This window comes from Heterocephalus glaber, unplaced genomic scaffold (assembly GCF_053883595.1).
Source record: "Heterocephalus glaber isolate CG9 unplaced genomic scaffold, H.glaber_assembly_v1.0 deba00000122, whole genome shotgun sequence".
Taxonomy (NCBI): Eukaryota; Metazoa; Chordata; class Mammalia; order Rodentia; family Bathyergidae; genus Heterocephalus; species Heterocephalus glaber.
In genome coordinates this window covers 53,562,342-53,590,341 of record NW_028258138.1, presented here as the reverse complement: position 1 = coordinate 53,590,341, position 28,000 = coordinate 53,562,342, and positions in this window count along the sequence as shown.

Genomic DNA, 28,000 nt, shown 5'->3' with positions numbered 1-28,000 from the left:
TCTTATACTTTGTTATGCCTTGTGTTTAAATGTCCCCCCAAAGCCTCATGTCTTTTCAGAGGTGGCTGAATCTAGAGTGTGTGATTGATTCATGGTGGGCTATGCCCTAGGGCACTAGGATTAAGAGTGTGAGTGCTACCTGCTCTAAGTAGTCTGAATAAGATAAAAGGTCAGAAAGATTGCTGTCTTTCTTAACCAGCTGATAAGGACCTTTACTGACTTTCTACTGCCTGTCCACCATGAACCCTTGGCTCTCTGCCACCCTGCCTTGGAGCCAGCGATTATGGACTGAAACCTCTAGTAATTGTAAGCCAAATAAACTTTTCCCTCTTTAACTTTGGGTGTCAGATAGATTGTCCCAGCAATGAAAGAAAAGTACCTAGCACATACTTCTTATAGTTACAAAACTTATCATGCAAATTCCCAAAGAAAACCTACTTCTCAATCTAGAATAATGCCTAATTCCGTCTATCTCATGTTAAATTAGACAGTATTAAAAACTGTTTTCCTCTCTTACTCACCAGTCCCCCAAACCCTCTTTAAAATAAATTCTGGCCATTGAAGAGCCATTCCAAATTCCAATATTTTTCATGAAATACATTTATTTTCTTTTTTCTTTTTTTGTTCTTTTATTGGTACATTTTAGGTATACAATTTGTTTACATTTACCATTGGGTGTTTGTACCTGTACATGATATATCTTGGTTCTTATTTTTTTTCCCCATTACCTGTGCACCCTTCACCTCCTCCACCCTTCCTTATTTATATAGATTTCATTTCCATTTTTTTTTCTTTTCTCATAGTTTTTCCTTTCCCTCTTTTCCTTTCCCCTTTCCCTCCCTTCACTCCTTTGCCTTTGGACCTTTTTTCTTATTTCAAATTGTCAATTATTCATTTTAATCATTTTAACCCTTGTTTACACTATCAGTTTCTCACACTAGCGAAACTATTCGGTATTTACACGTGTGTCCTATTTATTTCACTTAAGAGTATGGCCTCAATGTGCATCCATTTAGCTATAAATGACTCTAGTTTTTCTTTCTTTATGGCTGAGTAGTACTCCATTTTATTAAAAAAAAAAACCACATTTTTTTTTCCAGTGTCCAGTTGATGGGCACTTGGGGTGCATTTCTTTTCTTTTCTGTCCCACTTTCTTGCTCTCCTCTTACCAAACTATATTCCACTTGGTATATTAAAACCTGTACAGTTATATACTATTTCAGATGGTTTTCAGGTGGTCTTTCATAAGCATAATATGAATTTACAATGTAGAAAATGAATCTTTTTTTCCTTCCTCAACTCATCCAATCTATTGCATCCCCAAAACATATCTCAGATTCACATCTTTCTTTCCATTTTACTAACAACATCTAATTCCAACACTTCTGAGTTTCTCTAAAAGCTTTATGATTGATCACCTTTTGCCTATTATGGATTGACTCCCCCCATCATATATTGAATCCTTTATAATGAATGTGTGAATGAATTTAGATTGGACCTTTAAATTGGTAACCAAGTTTAAATAATGTCATTTTATTGTTTAAATCTGGGGTTTCCCCTAAATGCCTCATGTGTTTGGAAGGTGAATGGATCACTGGGGAGCTATTATCATCAGTGGATGAATCCATGGATGAGTTTATAGTTGACTTGCTGTTGGAAGGTGGGGACTGGTTAGATTTGGGTCACTAGAGGTCTGACCTGCAAGGGTATATCTCCCTCCCTGGATCCTACCTTCTTTCTCTGTTTCCTGGCCACCATGACATGAGCAGATTTCCTCCACCCAGGTCTTTCCACATAGCTCTCTTTTGGCATTTAAGCCTGATGACCATGGACTGAAACTTCTACAACTTGTTGGCCACAATAAATCTCTTCTCCTATAAGTTTTGAGTATTGTGTATTTTGTCCCACTGATAAGGAAAGTGATTAAGACATGTCATCAATGTGCTAAAACCTTTTTACTCTAACCAAATTCATTGTGTTTGGATACTCTACTGTTGGCACTAAACTAAAATTCAATGAATTTTCACAAGACTATGTTTACTTACTAAATTTTTCTTTCTTGTTAGAGAAACTTCATGAGTTTAGGAAACAGGTCTTTCATAGAATTATTTATTAATAAAGGAATACAAATTCAAATATATACAACTAAGTTTGATCTCCTCATAATGAGGTATGATGAGTCAATGGCTATACCAGTTACGTATATCAAATAATGTGATAAGTCATCCAAAATGAATCATTTTGCAGAAAAATTATTTTACTGCTATTTAACAATTTAATGTATATAATTTTACAACAACAATAAAAAGCTGTATTACTTTTTTTTTTTTGGTACCAGGGATCGAACTCAGGACCTTGTGCTTGGGCGGCTTGCAGTTACTTTTTATTACCTAATAATTTGGAAATTCAACATATATTAAAAGCCTGACTCAAGGTTATACATATATCACATACTTAAGAAAGGGTAGAAAAACACTTTCTCTTACAATTTACAATAAATTTAAACATAAAAGTTTGGTTTTGGGTCATCTAATGTAATTTTATTTTATTTATATATTTTTTTGGTACCGGGGATAGAACTCGGGTCCTTGTGCTTGCGTAGCAGGTGTTGAAACCACTGAGCTAAATCCCCGGCCCAGTCTAATGTAATTTTAAAGCAAGAAGGTTTCTGAATACAAAGATTACACTTATTTAATAGAGATATAAAACATTGTTGCAGAATAATCTTGAGAATAAAATGCTGCTCAGAAGGATGCAGTGCTAGGAATAGAGGAGCGTGAGCTTAAACAGGAATAGAAGAGAGTATAAATACCTTCACATTTAATGAATTTGGTATGTAAAGTGCACTGAAACTAGCAATTGGTAGGAATGTTAAATGATTCTGTAGGAGTTATATTGCATTTTGCAAAGGAAAGTGATAGATTCTCACAATTAAATTTAGACTTGTTTTATTTAAGAATAGAGTAAGAAGTAGAGAAAATGGAAGTAATGTCCCATAATTCATTTTTAAGAAAGACATTTAATAAAATTTAGTCAAAGTGGCAGTCTACTTCAGAAAAACATCATAGGCAATAATTTTAGAGAGTATAATGGTTTACTAATGTACACATGTAATCTAAAAGCTTTCAGTCTTAAGTATAAAACAATATCTCATCCATTTTGCTTGGTAACAAAAGGGAACTATACCTTATACTGTTACCTTATTATCGATGACTTGAATTCAATCTCTGCTTATATATTTATATTAGTAAAACCTATTATAAAAGAAGGATGTGATTATGTGGTAAAGACAGACTACAGGAAATGATTTTGAGAAAGTCTATGAAACAAATTCTTTTCTAGCAAGATTTTTACTATTAAAATAAAGCTGAGATATGTATCAAATTAGAATGCTTATACAATTTTAAAATACTTAGGAGTTTTTTTCATTTACACAATAACAAATGATGGTGAGCATTATTTTGTAGTAAATATCAAAGTAGTTTCTGAGGAAGTAGAGAAAATGTGCATCAGTAACTTCTATAAATATTACTTATACATGATGAAAAAACCACATAATTTCTTGTAAATTGAACATGATATATGTATTTATATGATCACATAACTCAAAATGTTAAAACCTCCTTCCTTAGAAGTTTTCTGGTAGTTTAATAAGTATTTTATTCACTTCTTATTCAAAGATGTCTTTTCATTGTCTGATCTGTTTTACTATTCACCTAAATATCTATTCAGATTGCTCTATTTTTCACATCATTACATAAATCAACAATACCATAATTTGCTTTACAAGGGTTACCTTACATCTGAATTTCCTAACTTTTAATTTATAAATCTGGGGTTAAACTGTTCACATTAATGCAAATACGAGTATATGTGCAGCTCCAATAAAGGGTCTCTGTTGTCTCATTGCCCAGGATCACATTCAAATGCCTTAACATAGCCAGATTGTCCTTAGTCCTGATAAACTCGGAAGCTCTTTCCTCTTGTATTAGAGTTCCTGTGTTTGAAAATGCATCTTATTCCCTGGTCCATAATATTTGAAGGCATTCTTCCCCCAGCTGGAATTCTATACTAAATCTCCCTCTGATTATATCTTGTTAGACTGCAGGTATCAATTTAGGCATCTCTCTGTCTAAGACAAGATCTCAGTCAGAAAGCTTTAATGAGATACTTACTGTATGTTCTTTAACAGCATGGATATATGTTTGTTGCATTTCTAAGCCTTCCAGTGAAATGTCACCTTGAAGACAAAAATCATTCCTTATTTTCCTCTCTTGGTCATCATTAGAACATTGGCTAGAGCACAGAAGACAGTCAATGAGAAGATGCAGATTAATATGTTCAGTGGCCTTTCATAGATTGAGTTACATGTATATTTCATTTTAATATGCATTCAAAGTTATTATTTAACTGAAAAAATGTATCAAATATGTAGATGATTAGAATTTGTTTAATATGGAAAGTGACATATGAAGAAATTTTCATTTGTACATTTTCCCTACATATGCCCATGTGTCTGACTTAGGAAATCTAAGTTAATTACTTGGTTATGAAATCAAATAATAATAATGGAAACAGTAGTATTCAACTTCCTAAGTGTTTAGTAAAATATCTACAATGAAAATTTCAGGAAAAAACAAAGAAGAAAGAATGAGTAACAGAAATCAACACTTTACCTCTTACTAGCATTAAGATCTGATGAAATTCAGATGTTGAGGAAAAAATTTCAATTACTTTTATAAATAATTAATTTATTAATTTCTTTAAACCAGAATAGGAAAAAATGAAGCACATTTAAATATTTAAATGTTCTTGTTCATGTGTCCTCCATGGCCTTTAGTGACTTAAACTCTTTGCAATGAGGTTGAAAATTGATGATGACCTGGGTTAACACCAAGATATAAAAAGGAAAATAAGAACAAAAATGTGTAACACTTTTCTCAAAATCAGATAAAAGATTTTTTATTGCGACATACATTCCAGAAAAAAACTTATCCTTGTTATGAGAACTGATGGCAAGTTGCCATGAGAATGCAGTAATAGATACACAGATCTGAGATTTCAAAGTGCAGTTTATTGAGTATACTACATATGAAGCATGGTCAAGGACACCAGTAAGATCAGTGTAACCCTGTGATTTGGGTTGAAGAGAAATGACTTATATAATGGTCATTACAAAAAAAAGATTTATTTTCCAAGCACACATGCATCTGGTTCACCTTAATCTTACTTCACAGATGTCAGCACATTCCTGCTGCTGCTAGTACCAAATCCAGCTGTAAAGTTCCACATATCAGTCTAATAGTTTGCTTATTGATAGAATGCTAGGAAGCAGTGTGGGAAAGATAGATCAAGTTTATTTGGTTTCAGCATGGTGGTTATAACTCAAAATGCTTGTAGTTGGGTAGGGATTAATCATTGTATTTCACCATGTATAACTGGCATTTACAATCTCATTTGCCCCTGCTCTTCCATGATGCATCTCGAGCCTTCAAAGGATATTTACTATTGTGTAGATGGCATGTTCTGAGCCCATTTGTCAGAACTGTACACAAAGTTTGAAGCAATAATAAAGGTGGATGCATGAAATGAGAGGGGATAATTATTCAAATGATAATAACTATCAATTTTCCCACCATGTGCCCTAGGAACCAAACAAATCCCCCAGAACATCTCTCTAAGATGGTGTAGGGTAAAAAAGACTATCAACATGGGTTTTCATGTGTCACGTGAGGTATGTGACATCAGGGATGAACACAAACATCAAATAATAATAGCAACACAGTTTTCAAGGAAATCAGCAAAAGTAGAAGTTGTGGATGGAAAAATAAATGTTTAGTAGCTATTCCAAAATAAACCTGCACTATCCTCCAAGACAACACTGATGGTATTGTCTCTGTTACCCAGTAAAGCATTCTTTACCCTTTTCAGGAATAGGCTGTGACTTCCTGTCAAGAGTCCAGCAGGTTCAAAGTGACCGAGTTCTGAAGGCTTCATAGTCTTCACATTCTGAGAAGAAAAAGCTGACCCTTCCAGGGTGAACAAGCCATGTGAGCCCCCACTTAGTTGCCCTCTTCCCTAAATTTAATGCTTTCCATGTGAAAAATAGCAGTGTCTCTGTGTGCATCAGCTTTAGCGATATAACATCTGAATTCATAATGTGGACATGGATAGTACAGATGACCAAAAGGGTCAGGCATGACGTATGAAGGGATATTTATTCACACATTCCCAAGGACTTCATTCCAGGCAGCCAAAGACTACTGTTCACCTAATAGGACCTGTACCTGTTGCTTAGCAAGCCATTCTTTCTCTCCACCAATCCTGCTCCATGAGCATTACATAGCAGATGAAAGTGCCACGATATATTATGTATTTATGCCCTATCTTGAGCAGCATGTCCTATAAGATGGGTACTTTGTTACTGTTGAGGTGAAATGGGAAATCATACAGCATATTAAACTTCTCAAGATCTTTCATAGCAATTTGAATAGCTTTTTTGCTAGGGAAGACTTGTAAAGGTCAGATGTCACTTTTATACAGAATAAAGAGTATTCATGCTATATATATATTATATATATATATATCTCAAAGGGTCAGTATAATAAATCTGCCAATCACATGGATTGGACAGTTGTGTATGCATCCCTTATGTAGGTCCAATGACAAGACATTGAAGTATGAGCTCATCTGACATTGGGACAAAACTATCAACAAGTCACTATTTTTCATGGGGTAATACTGCTGCTTTATCTATGTTCTATCATACTTTAACATTTTAATAATTGTTGCTATGTACTCATAAGGCCAGTTCTGCTACTTGAGTTGTGGCCAGGGATTATACGGTACCTCAGTCAAAACACTCAGCTCTATATTTCTAGGTACAAAGTTCTTAACATGCACAGATATATAACATAGAGTCACCTGTGTCCTTGATTCATGTAGCCACTTCTATTTTGTTGACACATCATGACTCCCCAGAAACTGACCATTATTCCACTTTTCCACAATATAAATTATTATCCACAATATAAAGCTTTGGTCAATTAACCCACTGTTAAGTATAAACAGCCAGTGCCTAGGGCCCATGAATTACTACCATCCCTAACAGCTCTATTTGTTCATATGAATTTCTCCTAGTTCATACCAGATAGTATCAGTGATGCATTGTACTGTGGCAATAATCAGGCACTTTTGTTCTACTAGCTGCACCCTTCTGTGTGCCAAGCACTTCAGGTATGGGGTCCTTACTCCTGGACTTGTGAAATTATAGGCACCTCAGATGGTGAAGCAGTTTCACAGGTAACTAGTCTCAACACTATCTACAGTGTGGCAGTCAATAAGCTATTGGAGAGAACATCATATTGTTGGAAATATGCACTACAGTTATTTAGTGGTCTATAATATAGTGAATTTAGGCTGCTAAAATAGGCTATCCACCTACTCCTTTATTAGTAGGCCAGTTTACACTATGATGCTATTCTTTTCTTATATTTTTATGGAGACAGGGTCTTAATGTGTAGGCCGGGCTGGCCTTGAACTCATGGAAATTCTCTTGTCTCAACCTCTAAAGTTCAGGTATTACAGGTGTGTGCCATTATGCCCACATATGGCTAATAGTCTTAATCAATGAGTGTCTGCACCCATCTTGGGGCATTTTGTTCTAAAAAAAAATGTATTTAGTTCCAGTTCTCCTCTACAGCTGGGACCAAAATGCTAGGAGTATGTTGCATGCTGTTTTTTAGGGGGATTTGTTTTTTTACCTGAAATTTCAATTCATATATTGGTGATATCAAGATGCATTTGCATGCCTGAGAGAGGGATTGCAAGAGCCAGTCTTGAGGCTATCAAAATTTTTACCTTTTGAAATCCTTTCTGCTGAAGAACACTCATTCCCATGTGGTTGTCTTATTATTTATTATTTTTCTTTTTATTTGTACATGTTTGACATATATAATAATTATATATATTATGAAGATTTTGTATATGTACATAGCACATCTAATTTTTCTTTTTGGTCCACTTTCCCTCCCTTCCCTCCACCCTCTCCAACTCTTCATCCCCTTCCCCTTTACAAAATATCTACATTCCTTTTCTGAGGAATTTCCATACTAATTTCCATAGTGATTGTACTAATTTACATTTCTGCCATTTTCCCCATAGCTTCACCAGCATTTGTGCGTTTTTTATTCATTAAATTTATTGGTACATTTTAGGTATACAATATGATGACATTCATCATATTTGATTTCTTGATAATACTTATTCTTTCTGGAGTAAGGTGGAATTTCAGTGCTATTGTAATTTGCATTTCACTAATGGCCAGTAATATCAAATATTTATGCATGTATTTATTGGCTATTTTTATTTCTTCTGAGAAATGTTTATTGATTTCATTTTCTCATTTTTAATTTTGCTTTTTATTTCATGGGAGTCTAATTTTTGGAATTTTTTATATACTCTATTCCTCTGTCTGAGGAATAGCTGAAAAAAATTAGCCCATTCTGTAGGTTGTCTCTTCATTCAGTTGGTTGTTTCTTTGTTACACAGAAGTGTTTTTTGTTTGTTTCTTTTTGCTTTAAATTTGATATGTCCCTATTAATATGTTCTTTTTTTTTTCTTTCTTTTTGTTTGTTTGGCTGGGGATCAAACTCGGGTCATTTTACTTGCAGAGCAGGTGGCGGAGCCATTGAGCTAAATTCCTGGGCCTTTATTTGTAGATTCTTGATGCTATTTCTTTTTCATTTGGGGTTCTGTTCAGAAAGTCTTTACCCATATCTCTGTCTTTAAGGTTTTACATATTTTACCTTCCAGCAGATTGTTTCTGTTGTAACATTGAAATCTTTGATCAATGTTGATTTCAATGTAGTACATGGTGATATGTATGGATTTAACTTCAATCTTCTGCATGTGGATAGCAACTTTTCACAGTACCATTTGTCAAAAAGGCTTTCTTTCCTGTAGCATATGTTTTTGGTCCTTTTATCAAACATCAGACAGCTTAATGTGCTTGGGGTTTCTCTTTTATTCTATTGATCAACATGTGCATTTTTTGTGCCAGTAACAGGCTGTTTTTAACTTTGTAATAAAATTTAAAGTCCAGGGTTATGATCTCTCTTGCTTTGCTTTTCTTATCCAGGATTTCCTTTGCTATTCTGGTTCCATAGGAATATTAGTACTATTTTCTCTCATTTAGTGAGGAATGTTCCTGCTGTTTTTATTGGAATTGTGTTAAATCTGTGAATCATCTTTGGGACTATGTCCATATTGACAAGATATATTCTGTCTATAAAGAATATCTTGCCATTTTCTGTTATGCTTTGCAATCTCTTTTTTTCAGAATTATGTAGTTTTCATCGTAGAAATCGTTCACTCCTTTAGTTAAATTCCTAAATATTTAATTTTCCCTGAAGCTATTGTGAATGGTATTGTTTTCCTAACCTCTTTTTCAAGAGTTCATTATTGGTGTACAAAGTTGCAACTGATTTTCACAAGTTATTTTTAAAACTTACAATGCTAATAAATTTGGTTATTCATTCTAGGAGTCTTTTGGTGGAATATTTGATTTTTCTATGGACAGGATAATGTTTTCTGCAAATAATAATAACTTGACTTTTCTAATCATCATCAAAAAATAACTTGTTCTTAACACTCCATAGTCAAAATCCCAGGCATCCAACTCAAGATAAAATATTAGAAGCTGTTAGATAAAGCAATAAATCACTTAAAAAGGTAACCCATTACAATTATAGCAGATTTGGTAACACAAACACTAAAATCCTATAGAAATTGGAGTGAAGTGTTTCAAGCCCCAAAAGAAAACAATGTCCAAACCAGGCTGACCTATTCTGCAAACCTATACTTTAAAACTGATGAAGAAATAAGTCATTTCCATGACAAATAACACCTTAAGAAATTTATGACAACCAAAACAGCTCTATAAAAGTTTTCAAAATATTCTAGAGACAATGAAGCTTATAATGCCAAAAAAATCTAATAGAATAAATACACCAAGCAGAGTGACCAATTAAGTAAAAGAAGAAAATAAAAGGAATTCAACAGGGAAATACTGAAATGAAAAGAATAAGTCATTATCTTGTAATAATAACTCAGTGTTAATGGCCTCAATCTCCCAATCAAAAGATACATATTGGCTGATGTATCAAGAAACAAAATCCAAAGGTATGACCTATCCAAGAAGTATATTTTATACAAAAATGAATTCATAGACTAAATATGTAAGGATTGAAAGCAATATTGCATGCAATCAGAAACCCAAAACAAGAAGTAGCTATTCTGTTTTCAGAAAAAGTGGATTTAAAGGGAAAATTGATCAGAAGAATTATGAAAGGTCATTACATATGGGTTAATCAAACAATTCAACAGGAAGAGATAACAATTATAAACATAGATGCACTGAGCACTGACATGCCTAACTTCATAAAACAAACACTATTGTTGTACATAAAAGTTAAAATAAATATTAATACAATTATAGTGGAGACCTCAATATTTGCTGTCATAAATAAGATAAGAAATCAACAGATAAAAATCAACAAATAGATAATAATCAGCAAAGAAATATCAGAATTGAAACAAATCTTCAAACAAATGGACTTAGTAGCTATCTACAGTGTTTTTCTCCCAAAAACAGAATATACATTGTGCACCACATTGAGCTTTCTGCACAACACACCAAAATATTAGCCTCTGTATCATACTTAAGTAAATGCAAATAATTGAAATAGTGTAATGTGTTTTATCATACCATAGCACAATGAAAATAAAAAAATCAATGCCAAAATAAAGGGAAATTATGGAAATAAAAAAAATAACAATTCACCTTTGAATTACCAGTAGGTCACATAAAAATATCAAAGAAACTAGACATTTTCCAGACTGTCTAATGATAAAGGCCAGCACAGCATACCAGAACTTATGAGAAACAGTGAAAGCAGTCCTAAGAAGAAAGCTTACAGCTGTGAATGCCCACATCATAAAGACAGAATGAGTCCAAATAAATAAATAACTTAATGATGCACTTAAAGGTCTAGAAAAACAAGAACCATCCAAATCCAATCTAGTGCAAGAAAAGAAATTATAAAGATCAAAGTAGAAAATAAAGAAATTGAGACTAACGAAGTATGAAGAATCAATGAATCAATGGTTCTTTGAAAGAATAGACGAAATCAATAAACTCTTACTTTTTGTACAATGTAAAAGCAAAGACCCAAATCAATGTAATTAGAAATGAAAAAAAGGGGATTGCAGTGGGCAAATGAAACCCAGAAGATTATTAGCAGCTACTTTGAAAACCTGTACTCCCATAAGTGGGAGAATCAAGAATTAATTAAAAAGTAATAGAATGCTATATCTATATGAATTACCAAAATTAAACCAAGAAGATATAAAAACCCTGAATAATGAAATAATAGACAATGAAACTGAAAAGAAAAAAAAGCTACCAAGAAAAATTCACTACGAATGGATTCATGGCTAAATTCTATAAAAGTTTCAAAGAAGATGTAACACCAATCCTCCTCAATCTTTAATGAACAAAAATGCAAAATTCATCAACAAGATGCTGGCAAACAGAATGCAACAGATCATCAAAAAGATCATAGATCATATCCTTGTAGGCTTCATCTCGATGCAGAGATGGTGCAACATATACAAATCAAGACATTACATAAAAAAGCAAACACAAAAACTACATGATCACTCACCATTCCATCTGTAAGTGCCCTCAGATCCTGGGGAGCTGCTGAGTGGCCCAGATCTGCTGGGCTGCAGGCAGATCACAGCCAGGGCTCCACCTCAACCCCAGAGGATCCTGAATACCCCTGAAGCCAAAGTCTCATCTAGAAAAGAGCTGCACAGGCTTCAACCAGAGGCTTGCCATACCAAAAGCCACAGCCAAGGACCTGCCTGGAAAAGAACTACACAGGCACACAAGCAATACCCAGAGGCTCACCCCAATACCATTGATAAGTGCTTGGATACCATAGCCAAAGCCTGGCCAGAAAAGAGAAACTGTGATGCACAGCCCCCCGGCAAAAGCCCCTCCCAGACAACAGCCAGGGGGCCCCAGTGAGAGGCATGCCTAGATACCATTCCAAGTGTGCACAGGCCCAAGCCAGAAGCCCACCCAGAGAATGCGTCAGCTCAGGGATCCAGAAGGCCACCACTCTGAACCCAGGAATGGGTGTACTGGTGAGCAGCAGAGTAAAGGTTGCTCAGTGGCTCACTGAGAATTCAAGACCACAGGGTGAGAAAAAAGTCACCTCAAAAAAGGCACAGCAGGCTGCATCTGTTTAAATGAAAAGACATGTAAATAAGTCTCAAAACCAGGCTTCCAGAACACCTAAGGGAACCCCAAAGGGAAACTGAACAATCTGATACTCAATCACCTGGACTCCCTGAAATGGCAACAAAAGAGGACCTGGAAAAAATAAAATAAGAAATAATTTCTCAGATAACAGCAGAGATTGTGCCCATAGAACAAGAAATGATTAATAAATCTAGAGAGGACACAGATAAAAAAATAGAGAAGCTGAGGAACATGATGGAATCCCAACACAGGAAACAAATGGAATCCATAAAACAGATGCAAACAGATTTCCAGGATATTAAAAAATCCATTGAAAGTTTATGCAGCAGAATGTGCCAATGTGAGGATAGAATTTCAGATATAGAAGATAGGATTGCAAATAGTGACCAGGAAAATAAAAATTTCTTAAAACTAGTAAGGAACCATAGAAATCAATCCAGTAGCTGCTAGATGATGCAAAGAATAACATCAGACTGATGGAATTCAATGCAGAAACAGGAGCAAATACAGAGACATAAAAAAATTGTTCACAGAAGTGATGGCAGAAAAGTTCCCAAGCAGAGAAAAAGAACTTGATATACAGACAATTGAGGCATATAGGACTCCAACTAGCTGTGATCAAAAAAGAAATCTACACATAGGCATATAATAGTTAGGATTCCAGAAACCCAATAAAAGAACAAAATTCTTCTATTGAAAAGCAATTAGAGAAAAGAAATAAATCACATACAAAGAAAGGTCATCAGAATCACAGCAGACTTCTTAACACAAACCAACAAGGAAAAAAGAACTTGGAGTGATATATTTCAAGCCCTAAAGGAAAACAACTTCTAACCCAGACTGAGGTACCCTCCAAATTATCTTTCAAAATTGATGGAGAAATAAAATAATTTCATGACAAAAAGCATCTTAGGAAATTCATGAATACCAAACCAGCACTCCAAAAAATTTTAGACAATATCCTAGGAAACGAAAAGGAGGATCACAACCCAGGAACCCCAGCAGAATGAATCCAATGGGCAAGCCAGGGAACTAAACATAGTGGGGAGAATCCAAAAAAAAGAAAATGTCATGACAATGATGAGTCAATATGTATCAATTATAACTATCAATGTTAATGGTCTTAATTCACCAATCAAAAGAAATAGACTGGCAGAATGGGTCAAGAATCAGGATCCAACAATATGCTTGGATACCAGAAACAGTTAATTCAAAATGAAATTCATAGACTGAAAGTTAAAGGGTAGAAAACAATACTCCATATGACAAGTACCCCCCCCAAAAAAAACAGGAGTAGCTATCCTCTTTGCAGATCAAGTGGAAAACAAACCAACACTGATTAAGAGAGGCAAAGAAGGACACTACACCCTTGTAAAGACAACAATCCAAGAGGAAGAGATGACAATCATAAACATACATGCACCAAACACTAGTGCACCCAACTATATAAAACAAATACTAATAGATATGAAAAATCAAAAAAGCACTAATACAATAGTAGTGAGGGACCTCAATACCCCACTGTCACAGATAGATCAAGCAGACAAAAAATAAGCAACAAAATACTAGAACACAGTCATACTCTTGAACAGATGCAAACACAGTGTTCCACCCCACAAAATCAAAATATACATTCTTTTCAGCTGCACATAGTTTGTTTTGTAAAACAGACCACATACTCACATATAGAACATGTTTAAGTAAGTTCAAAGGAAGTTATCTCCTGTATATTATCAGGCCACATAGTGCAATTAAATTGAAGATCAATAGCAAAATAAATTGCAAGAATTTGATAAACACATGGAAATTGAACAGCACACTTCTGAATAATCAATGAGTCACAGAGGAAATTAAAGAAGAAATCAGACAGTTCCTTCAATTAAATGACAATGACAATACAACATATAGGAATCTATGTGACACAATGAAAGCAGTTGTATGAGGGAAATTCATGGCAGTGAGTACTCATATTAGGAAAACAGAGTGAGCCCAATTACACAACCTGATGCTGAACCTCAAGCTTCTAGAAAAAGAAGAGTAGGATAAACTCAAAGCTCATACAAGGGAGGAAATTATAAAGATCAAAGTGGTAATCAATACAGTGGAGACTAAGGGAATGATACAAAAAATTAATGAAGCCAAGAGTTAGTTCTTCGAAAGAGTAAACAAAATTGACAAACCCTTAGCCAACCTTATCAGAAAAAGGGAAGAAAAGGCCCAAATCCATGCAATTAGGAAAGGAAAGGGTGAAATTACAACAGACCCAACAGAAGACCAAAGGATCATTAATACCTACTTCCAGAACCTATATGCCAAAAAGATGGAAAACACAGAAGAAATGGACAGATTTCTAGAAGATACGTGTGAATTACCAAATTTGAACAAAGATGACTTAAAAATTCTAAACGACCCAATATCAATCAATGAAAGTGAAAATGTAATTAACAATTTACCAACTAAGAAGAGCCCGGGTCCTGATGGCTTCACTGCTGAATTCTACAAGATATTTGGAGAGGAACTACTGCCACTACTGTTTAAACTCTTCAATGAAATTGAAAGGGAAACAATATTCCAAAATTCATTCCTCAAAGCAAGCATCACCTTGATCCCCAAAGCAGAGAAAGATCCAACCAAAGAGGAGAAGCATAGGATAATCTCACTAATGAACATACAAGTAAAAATCCTCAATAAGACACTGGCAAATGCAATGCAGAAATCAAGAAGATCACACAACCTGACCAAGTGGCATTCATCTCAGGGATTCAGGGATAGTTCAACATGTGCAAAACCATAAAGGTAATACAGTGTATCAATAGAGCCAAGGAGAAAAACCATACGATCATCTCAATAGATGCAGAAAAAGATCCAACATACAGTTATGATAAAAACTCTCCAAAAAATTGGAATAGATGGTATCTACCTCAATCTGATAAAAGTCATCAATGGAAAACCAACAGCCTATATCATTATAAATAGTCAAAATCTGAAATCCTTCACACTAAAATCAGGAGCAAGACAAGGATGTTCACTATCACCACTCCTCTTCAATATAGTTTTGGAAACATTATCCACAGCAAAGTGACAGGAGAAAGAAATAAAAGGAATAAAATAGGAAAAAAATAAGTCAAATTGTCATTATTTGCAGATGACATGACACTCTACATAGAAGACCCTAAGAACTCCACCAAAAGTCTTCTAGACTTAATAAGTAAATTCAGTAGAGAGGTACAAGGCCAACAAACAAAAATCAATAGCTTTCCTCTACATGAACAACAGACTCACCGAGACAGAAATAAGGCAAATAATTCCTTTCACAATAGCATCCAAATAACGGAAATACCTAGGAATCAACCTAAGAAAAGATATGAAAGACCTCTACTCTGGAAACTATAAACACTCTGAAAAGAGAGACTGAAGACAATATCAGAAAATGGAAAGAAATCCCCTGCTCCTGGGTAAGAAGAACCAATATAGACCCCGCTGCAGACAGGCAGGACTGCCCATGCTCTACCGAGGTCCTGAGTCAAACAGAGCACTCCAAATCAACCCGCTGCAGAAAGGTAGGTCTGTGCATGCCCTGCCAAGGTCCTGAGTCAAGCAGAAGACACTGAATCACCCGACTGCAGACAGGCAGCCACCTGTTTCCACACTACAAAGACGCAGAGAACATCAGACCACCAGACCAAGGTACTGAGTCCTGCTGTTCCCGGCCCAGAGTTAGGGGCTTCTGAGCCATTGTTCCACTGCTCCTGGTCCAGAGGAAGGGGCTTTTGGGCCACCTTCTGTCCCTCTGCTCCAGGCCCAGAGGAAGGGGCTTCCAGGCCACCATCCCTCCCACCACTCCCAGCCCAGAGGGAGGGGCTTCAGAACTGCCATCCCTCTGCTCTTGGCCCAGAGGAAGGGGCTTCCTGGCCACCATCCATCCCACTGCTCCCAGCCCACAGGAAAGGGCTTTTGAGTCACCATCCCTACCGCTGCTTGCAGCTCCTGGCCCACCTCACCCAGCTAAGAGGAGGTAATCCGGCCAGGCGCTAAAGGCCCCTGGCCCAGTCAAAATGAGAAAACATGTAAATAGGTCTCAAAATCAGACTTCCAGATCACCTACAGCAACCCCAAAGGGAAATGAGATGGAACACTCTGATACTCAACCACCTGGACCCACTGAACTGGCAACAAAGGGGGATCTGGAAAAAACGAAATCAGAAATAATTTCTCAGATAACAGGAGAAATTGTGCCCCTAGTGCAAGACATGATTAATAAATCTAGAGAGGAGCTGAGGAACATGAAGGAATCCCAACATAAGAAACAAGTGGAATCCATAAAACAGATGCAAATAGATTTCCAGGACATGAAAAACTCCATTGAAAGTCTACACAGCAGAATGAGCCAATGAGAGGACAGAATTTCAGATATAGAAGATAAGATTGCAATTAGTGACCAGGAAAAGAAAAATTGCTTCAAAATTATAAGGGAACATGAGAAATCAATCCAGCAGCTGCCAGATGATGCAAAAAAGAATAACATAAGACTGATTGGGCTCAATGAAGAAACAGGAGAGAGTGGAGATGACATAAAAAAGCTCTTCACAGAAATAATGGCAGAAAACTTCCAAACCAGGGGAAAAGAACTTGACATACAGATAAGTGAGGCATATAGGACTGCAAATAGCCTTGATCAAAAAAAATCTACACATAGGCATATAATTGTTAAGATTGCAGAAACACAACAGAAGAAGAAAGTTCTCCAAGCAGTCAGAGAAAAGAAACAAATCACATACAAAGGAAAGCTCATCGGAATCACAACAGACTTCTCAACACAAACCATCAAGGCAAGAAGACCTTGGAGTGACATATTCTAAGCCCTAAAAGAAAACAGGCTCCAACCCAGATTGATGTACCCTGCAAAACTATCTTTCAAAATGGATGGAGAAATAAGATATTTTCATGACAAAGAGCACCATAGGAACTTCGTGAATACCAAACCAGCACTCCAAAGAATTTTACACAATATCCTAGGAACAGACATTGAGGATCACAACCCCAGGAAGCAAAGCAGAATGAACCCATCTGGCATGACAAGAAATTAAATGTAAAGGGGGAGAAGCCAACAAAAAGAAAAAGTCATGGCAATGACAAGTCAATACGTTTCAGTTATAACCATCAATGTTAATGGTCTCAATTCACTAATCAAAAGATATAGACTGGCAGAATGGCTCAAGAAGCAAAATCCAAAAATATATGACATACAAGAAACACACTAAACTCAAAAGGAAGCTCAAAGACTGAAAGTTAAAGGGCGGAAAACAATACTCCATGTGACAGTAACCCGAAAAAAAGCAGGAGTAGCTATCCTCTTTCCAGATCAAGTAGATTTCAAACCAATACTGATTAAGAGAGATGAAGAAGGACACTACAACCTTGTAAAGGGAAGAATCCAAGAGGAAGAGATGACAATCATAAATATCTATGCACCAAACACTAGTGCGCCCAACTATATAAAACAAATACTAACAGACATGAAAAGTCATATATGCACTAATACAATGGTAGTGGGGGACCTCAACACCCCACTGTCACAAATAGATAGATCAACTAGACTAAAAATAAGTAATGAAATACTAGAACTCAATCAAACTCTTGAACAAATGAATTTAACAGATGTTCACAGAGTCTTCCACCCCACAAAATCAGAATACACATTTTTCTCAGCTGCACATGGGTCATTCTCCAAAAGAGACCACATACTCACACATAGAACATGTTTAAGTAAGTGCAAAGGAATTGAAGTTATCCCCTGTACAATATCAGACCATAGTGCTATGAAATTGGAGATCCATAGCAAAAGAAACTCAAGAAATTTCATAAACATGTGGAAATTTAACAACACATTTCTGAATAACCAATGAGTCACAGAGGAAATTAAAGAAGAAATCAGACAGTTCCTTCAATTAAATGACAATGACAATACAACATATTGGAATCTATAGGACACAATGAAAGCAGTGTTATGAGGGAAATTCAGAGCACTGAATATGCATATTAGGAAAACGGAACGAGCCCAATTAAACAACCTGATGCTGAACCTCAAACTTCTAGAAAAAGAAGAGCAGGATAACCCCAAATCTCATACAAGGGAGGAAATTATAAAGATCAGAGGAGAAATCAATGCAATGGATACTAAGAGAATGATACAAAAATCAATGAAGCCAAGAGTTGGTTCTTCGAAAGAATCAACAAAATTGAGAAACCTTTAACCAACCTTGTCAGAAAAAGGAAAAAAAAGGCCCAAATCCATGCAATTAGGAATGAAAAGGGTGAAATTACAACAGACCTAGCAGAAATCCAGAGGACCATCAATACCTACTTCCAGAACCTATACACCAATAAGACGGACAACACAGAAGAAATGGACAGATTCCTAGATACATATGAATTACCAAAGTTGAATGAAGCAAATCTAAAAATTCTGAACAACCCAATATCAACCAATGAAATGGAAAATGTAATTAAAAACTTAATAACTAAGAAAATCCCAGGCCCTGATGGTTTCACTGCTGAATTCTACAAGACATTTAGAGAGGAAGTGCTGCCACTACTGTTTAAACTCTTCAATGAAATTGAAAGGGAAGCAATACTCCCAAATTCATTCCTGGAAGCAAGCATCACCTTGATCCCCAAAGCAGAGAAAGACCCAACCGAAAAGGAGAACTATAGGCCAATCTCACTAATGAACATAGATGCAAAAATCCTTAATAAGATAATGGCTAACAGAGTGCAGAAGATCATCAAGAAGATTATACACCCTGCTCAAGTGGGATTCACCCCAGGGATGCAGGGATGGTTCAATACATTAAAATCAATCAATGTAATACACTATATCAATAGAGCCAAGGACAAAAACCATATGATTATCTCCATAGATGCAGAAAAAGCATTTCACAAAATCCAACATGCATTTATGATAAAAACTCTACAAAAAATTGGAACACATGGTCTCTACCTCAAACTGATAAAAGCAATCTATGAAAAACCAACAGCCAATATCATATTAAATGGTCAAAAACTGAAATTCTTCACACTAAAATCAGGAACAAGACAAGGATGTCCACAAACACCACTCCTGTTCAATATAGTTCTGGAAACATTAGCCACAGCAATTAGACAAGAGAAAGAAATAAAAGGAATAAAGATAGGTAATGAAGAAGTCAAATTGTCATTATTTGCAGATGACATGATGCTCTATATAGAAGACCCCAAGAACTCCACCAAAAGTCTTCTAGGCTTAATAACCAAATTCAGGCAAGTAGCTTCTTACAAGGTCAACACACAAAAATCAATAGCTTTCCTCTACACCAATGACAGACTCACTAAAAGAGAAATAGGGCAAATCATTCCTTTCACAATAGCATCCAAAAACCTGAAATACCTAGGAATCATCCTAACAAAAGAAATCAAAGACCTCTTCTCTGAAAATTATGGCACTCTGAAAAGAGAGATTGAAGAGGATATCAGAAAATGGGCAGACATCCCCTGCTCCTGGGTAGGAAGGATTAATATAGTGAAAATGGCCATACTTCCAAAACTACTATATAGATTTAATGCAATTCCAATTGAGATCCCACCAGCATACTTCATAGACCTTGAGGAAATAATCCAAAAATTCATTTGGTACAAGAAGAGACCCAGAATACAAAAAGCAATTCTAGGTAACAGAGACATGGCAGAGGGTATCACAATCCCCAACCTGAAACTATACTACAAAGCTACTGTGATAAAAACAGCATGGTCCTGCCAAAGAAACAGACTTGAGGACCAATGGAACAGATTAGAAGATGCAGAAACAATGCCAGACACACTCAGCCATCTCATCTTTGACAAAGGAGTTAAACACCCTCATTGGAGGAAAGATAGCCTCTTTAATAAATGGTGCTGGAAAAATTGGGTTTCAACTTGCCAGAGATTAAAACTAGACCTGTATCTCTCACCATGCACTAAACTAAAATCAAAATGGATTAAAAATCTAAATATTAAAATAGAAACTCTGAACCAGTTGGAACAGAGGTTAGGTAGAACCCTTGAAGACATCGGTGTAGGAAAAGATTTTAGGAACAAAACCTCAGTTGCCTGGGAACTAGCACAAACAATCAACAAATGGGATCTCTTCTTATTAAAAGGCTTCTGCACAGCAAGAAAAACCACCAGCAGTGTGAAGAGACAACCCACAATGTGGGAAAAAATCTTCACCTGCTCTTCCTCAGACAAAGGTCTACTATCTCGAATCTATAAAGAGCTTCAAAAGATCAGACCTCCCAAATTTAAAGACCCAACCCAAAAATGGGCATCTGAAATGAACAGACATTTCTCAGACAAAGAAGTAGAAACAACAAATAAATACATGAAAAAATGTTCAACATCACTGGTCATTTGAGAAATGCAAATGAAAACAATGCTGAGATTCCACGTCACTCCAGAAAGAATGGCTGCTATCATGAAATCAACCAATAACAAATGCTGGTGAGGCTGTGGGGAAAGAGGAACCCTTCTCCACTGCTGGTGGGAGTGTAGACTGGTGCAAGCACTGTGGAAATCAGTATGGAGATACCTCAAAGAACTAGGACTGAAGTCCCATTTGACCTCACTATTCCACTGCTGTGGATCTTCCCCAAAGAGTTAAAAGAATCATACCACAGTGATATATGTGCAGTCATGTTCATAGCAGTGCAGTCTGTAATAGCTAAAACTCGGAAACAGCCCGAATGTCCATCAACTGGAGACTGGATTAAGAAAATGTGGGTTTTTAATAAAATTTAGTTCTACTCAGCCATAAAAAATGAGAAATTGGAGACATTTATAGCTAAGTGGATGCACATTGAGGCGATACTCCTAAGTGAAATAAATAAGATACACGTGTAAATACTGAATAGTTTCTCTAGTGTGAGAAACTGAAAGTGTAAATAAGGGCTAAATGTATAATAGGTAATGTGAAATAAGAAGAAAAGTGGCAAAGGGGAAGGAAGAGGGAGGGCTAGGGGAAAGGATAGAAGGGAATGGGATTAATGTGAGAAAATGGAAAAATAGGAACAAAATCTTTGTAAATATGGAGGACTGGAGGGGTTGAAGGGAGGGCTGGGCAAGGGTGAAAAATAAGATCCAAGAGAGAATATGTAAAGTTGCAAATTTCCAATGATAAATGTCATTATATTGTATACCTAAAATGTACCAATATTAGAATGAATAATCAATTATGTAAAATAGGAAGAAAGGTCCAAAGGGGTAGGGGTAGTGGGAGGGGCAGGGGAAAAGAAAGAAGGGGAAGGAAAAATGATGAGAAGTGGAAAAAATGGAAATAAAGTCTTTGTAAATAGGGAGGGGTGGAAGGTCTGAAGGGAGGGCTAGGAATGGGGAAAAAATAAGAATCAAGATGCCTTATGTAAAGGTACAATTCCCAGTGAGAAATGTAATTGTGTTGTATACCTGCAATGTACCAATAAAAGAATTTAATACAAAAAAAAAAGAACCAACATAGTGAAAATGGCATACTTCCAAAACTGCTTTATAGATTCAATGCAATCCCAATTGAAATCCCAGCAACATATTTCAGAGACCTCAAGAAAACTGTCTAAAAATTCATTTACAAAAAGAAGAGACCTAGAATAGCAAAAGCAATACTAGGCAATAAGTACAAGGTAGGGGGTATCACAATCCCCAACTTGAAACTGTACTACAAAACTACTGTGATAAATCAACCTGGTACTGGCAAAGAAACAGACCTGAGGACCAGTGGAACAGATTAGAAGATGCAGAAATAACTCCAGACACGCTCAGCCACCTCATCTTTGACAAAGGAGCCAAACACCCTCACTGGAGGAAAGATAGTCTCTTTAATAAATGGTGCTGGAAAAATTGGGTTTCAACTTTCTAAAGATTAAAACTAGACCTATATCTCTCACCATGCTATAAACTAAAATTGAAATTGATTAAAGATCTAAATAATGAAACAGAAAGGCTAAACCAGGTTGAACAGAGGTTAGGTAGAACTCTTGAAGACATTGGTGTAGGAAAAGATTTTATGAACAAAACTTCAGGTGCCCGTGAACTAGCACAAAGTATTAACATGTGGGATCTCTTCTTATTAAAAAGCTTCTGAACAGCAAACCGCCAACAGTGTGAAGAGACTACCCACATTGTTTGAAAAAATTTTCACAAGCTGTCCCTCAGACAAAGGTCTACTATCTCAAATCTATAAAGAACTTAAAAAAATCAGACCTCCCAAATTTAAAGACCCAATGCAAAAATGGGCATCTGAAATGAACAGACATTTCTCAGACAAAGAAGTAGAAATAGCAAACAAACATATGATAAATGTTCAACATCACTGGTCATTCAAGAGATGCAAATGAAAAAGCTGAGATTCCACCTCACCCCAGAAAGAATGGCTGCTGTCAAGAAATCAACCAATAACAAATGCTGGTGTGGCTGTGGGGAGAGAGGAATGCTGCTTCACTGCTGTTGGGAGTGTAGACTGGTGCAACCACTGGGGAAATCAGTATGGAGATATAACAAATATCAGGATTGGAAGTTCTATTTGACCCACCTATTCTCCTGCTGGGTATCTTCCCCAAAGAATTAAAAGAATCGCACCATAACAATATATGTGCACCCATGTTCATTGCAGCACAATTTGTAATAGCTAACATTTGGAAGGAACCCAATTGCCCATCAACTGAAGGTGGATAAAGAAAATGTGTTTTTTTAATGGCACATTACTTAGCCATAAAGAGTGAAAACCTAGAGACATTTATAGCTAAATGGATGCACATTTAGGCAATACTCTTAAGTGAAATAAATAGGACACACGCGTAAATTCCAAATAGTTTCTCTAGTGTGAGAAACTCAAAGGAGTAAAAGGTATAATAAATAATGTGAAATAGGAAGAAAAAGTGCAAAGGGGAAGGGCAAGTGGGAGAGGTAGGGGAAAGGAAAGAAAGAAATGGAATTAATATGAGAAAAAGAAAAAGTGGAAACAAAGTCTTTGTAAATAGGGAGGGATAGAGAGTTTGAAGGGAGGGCAGGGTAATGGGGAAAAACTAAGAACCAAGATGGATTTTGTAAAGGTGCAAATTTCCAATGATCAATATCATTATATTGTATATCTTAAATGTACCAATTAATTAATTAAAGTTAAATTTAAAGTTAAAAAAAACATGATATTCTTAATGGATGAAGAAAAAGCCTTTGACAAAATTCAACATCTATTCATGACAAAAAAACCCTCTGAAGTAAACACATATTAGATAACCTTATTCAATGTGATTAAAGTCATCTGTGGCTCTCTTCTTAACCAGATATAATAGGTGGCATAGCCGTTGAGAAAGGTGAGAAGTGAAAACTCACTAATAACCCAGGAGTCCCACAAATTTCTATATGTACTTTACTGTACATGGCATGGGAATGGTTTTTCACTTTATTTCACACTATACCAATGGGTCTTACATAATTAGCCTAGCCCTAGGAACTCCTAGTTCGTCCCAGGCCCTGAATTTTGTTGGGGTTAATGGACCATCCCTTTGTGCATGGATGGGTGTGCAGTCATTCTACTATGCCTTATAAGTATAACCTTCACATTTTAGCACTATACCATCAATAAAATGGAACCACCCAATATCAGCAGAGGACAAGAATAGAGTGATATCCTGAGCCACCTTGACATGACAGGCATTAAGACTGTATATAATCCTGACTCAGTACCTGGAATGTTCATTGTCTTTCTTCCAAAATGAAGGTGAATTGGTCCTGCAAATTGCCTTGTAAGAAAACACTGAAAAAAGGCATTAACGTAGGCCAGAAAAGCAAGCATACAGTATATATGATGAAAATCTTTTCCAGTACCTAGTGATGTTAGGCCTCACAACATGGACAAGGATGTTACCTTGTTTAGCTCCCTATGGTAAATAATTATTCTCCAAGTTCAATCCAGCTCTTTTTGTTATCAAGACAGATCTACTAAAGGCTTCATATGCAGGTGATAAAATTCCAACCTATTGTAAACCTTTATTGTTACTCTAAATTTACTATGTCCACCAGCAGTTTGTAATACTTGGAAAGGATTACAGGGTTGATTTTACTATTTAAACTTTAGTCATAATTCTCCCATAGAGGTCTCTAATGTCATTTTTAATAGAATATTAGTCTATGAGTTATCTCAAGCTATAGCATAATTAGGACCATATGTGAAGGGAAAATCTCACCTAATATCTAAATGCAAAAATATGTGGATGGACATTACTCTGATGGTCCTACTCATAAACAAATAATGTTTCATAAAATACTTCTTAAATCTTTTTCACAAATTTCTTATACTTTATTAGTCAAGGACTCCACTTAAACATAGTCTGAATGATCTCAAAATATCGTTTTTTGGATTAAATTTAATTTTTTCTTGTTCCTCTGTTTTTCTACTTGAAAATATTTTCTTTGTTTTGGCCCATAATACAATTTGGATAATCTATTTAAATTTATTGGACTCTGTACTGTTTTCCTGTGTAGAAAATTGTAATAGGAAATGTTATTCTGAGTCCTGTTGTTGGTGTGTATCAAATCCTAAGTGCAAGACCCATGTTCACAAATGTTGCTCTTGTTGCTCCCACCTATGTCTTTCCTGCACCTCATTGTCCCTTCATTCTCTTTCTCAATGATCTCTTCACAATTTTTATGAACATTTTATTTTTCTCCTACTTGTAAGCCACAGATTTTTTTCTTCTTTATGTTGATCTTGCTGATGAGTTTATGGGACAAAGGGAGAGTTTTTACCTGGGATTAATCCACCATTTTCATGCAAGTTATTTGTTTTCCCTTAGGCACTATTTAGACACTCTTATACACTATTAAGTAGATACTATATAAATGTACTACAGTACCTGATATTCTAATAATACAACACCCAATATCCCTTATAGTACATCTTCAAAGGAATTGTTGTATAATAATAATTTTTGTTTTAATGTAATTAAGATTTCACCTAAATTATCATACTTATTTAAATTGAATTTTAATTCTATATTGCAATATTTTTATTATAATCACAGGCATTTATCTTCTAAAATCCACAAGAAATTACTTTAATTCTATAACGAAGGCCAATGCAAACCTTTAATAATATTTCATTTTAAAATAAACATAAATATATATTGAGATTGAGTATTATAGGAAAAACCTCAGTATTTGTCACTGAAATCAGCTTGGTGGTATGACAATGATAAAGGTAATGAGAGATAACACTATGGCTTACCATGCATCAGAAAATAGCAAAATATTTTATATTTGACTCACACACCACCTGTGTGAGGTATGTACTATTTTCATTTGTACTGAAAGGAACTGAGGCAGGCACAAAATGGTTCAATAGTGTCTAGGATCACAGATCCAGTTAGTTGAACAATTTGACTATTTGACTTCCAGTGGTCATATTATTAATCCCTGTGTAACTCTTTCTTGAAGGTTATACTCCCTCTCTTTAGACAGAATAATGGATTAGTATGAAATATACAACATGACCCATGATGAACTGATTTTTAGAAACTTGCTTTTAAGCAAAAAACAAACAAGAAAAAATGTATCACAATATGTATCATTTTTCAGTTTATATGATGGAAATAATCCCATTAAGTGATTTCAAGTTACCACCTTGATTTCACTGAATGAAGATTTAAAAAAAATTCCATCCATGTAGTTCCAGCCAGCCAGTGGAGTCAGCTGTAGCATACCATGAATTTCAATCCATTTTTTTAACTTCCATGTTTAGAGAAAATGCCAGTTAACTCAAATTTCCCTCTTCAGAGTAAATTTCTTTCTTTTTTTTTTTTGAGACAAGATATTAGTATGTACCTCAGACTGGACTTGAACTCACTCTGTAGCCTAGTCTGGCCTCAAACTCATAGAAGTCGTCCTGACACAACCACCCCAGTGCTGGAATTTACAGGTGTGCTCTACTGTATATGGCTTTTAATTAAAATGTTTGTAGCTTTTGTCAATCTTTCAGAGTTACTTTGAAAATTGAATAAAATTAGTTATAAAAAAGTATTTTAAATAATAAAGTAGTATGCCATTATTTTTTCAGTTTCAGTAATAAAATACATTGAATGCTATTTTTATTGCTGGCACTTCTGAGCAACCATTGGAATTAAGGGAATGACTATTAAAGAGACATGTAGAGTTTTCCTTGATTTCATACCTTTGTGCATTTTTAGTGATTCATAATACTTAAGTTTTGGGCAGTAAAAAAGTAAAAAAAAATTTACAAGGAGAAAATAACATACAGTAGAACATGATTTGCTAAAGGGTCTTATATTATAATTGTCTTTAGAAAATGAACTGAATCTGTGATATCTAGGATAAAGGACACATTTTTTAGTTCATTGAGTACATCTTCTCTAAACTGACAAAAGCTTTGAAATTGCTCTGAGTAATATTTTCAAAATTGGAGTAAAACAAATAATGCAAAGCCATCCTTGAAATGGATTCATAATGAATAGTCAATACAGCTTATTTTGAAATGTCAGAATCAATTATTTAAATGAAATTATTGGGTGCATAAAATATAGCATCATTTAATTTCAGATTAGAGCTTAAACATGTTTCTGATAAACTCTGTCACTTGGTATCTGTGTATTACTTTATAAACTATCCTATCTAAGCCTAAATTTCTTCTTCTCCTTTAGAAATATCAATATTAATAATTTTTAAACCTTACAATATACCTGTAATAATGAATTAAAACCATATAGCTAAATAAAAAAAGGATGCATCTGAAATATTAACTAATGCTTGAATATTAGCTATTATTTTATGGGATCTAATTTTTAAAAAAATTAATTTTATTGCTACTTTTTAGGTATACAATATAATTACATGAATCATTGGAAATTTGCAACTTTCAATAATCTCTTGGTTCTTATTTTTTCCCCTGACCCTTCCCTCCCTTCAACCCCTCCATCCCTCCTTATTTACAATGACTTTGTTTCCATTTTTTCATTTTCTCATATTAATTCCATTCCCTTCTTTCCTTTCCCCTACCCTTCCCACTTCCCCTTCCTCTTTGCTCCTTTTCTTCCTATTTCACATTACCTATTATACCTTTTAGTCCTTATTTACACTTTCAGTTTCTCACACTAGAGAAACTGTTCGGTATTTACACGTGTGTCTTAATTATTTCATTTAAGAGTATCACCTCAATGTGCATCCATTTAGCTATAAATGTCTCTAATTTTTCACTTTTTATGGCAGAGTAGTACTGCATTTTAGAAAAAAAAAAACACATTTTCTTTATCCAGTCTCCAGTTGATGGGTAATCAGGCTGTTTCCAAGTTTTAGCTATTACAAATTGTGCTGCTATGAACATGAGTCCATATATATCACTGTGGTATGATTCTTTTAATTCTTTGGGGGAAGATACCCAGCAGGGGAATAGCTGGGTCAAATGAGACTTCCAGTCCTAGTTCTTTGAGGTATCTCCATGCTGATTTCCACAGTGGTTGCACCAGTCTGCACTCCTACCAGCAATGGAGAAGGGCTCCTTTCTCCGGACAATCTCTCCAGCATTTGTTGTTGGTTGATTTCATGATAGCACCCATTCTTTCTGGGGTGAGGTGGAATCTCAGTGTTGTTTTCATT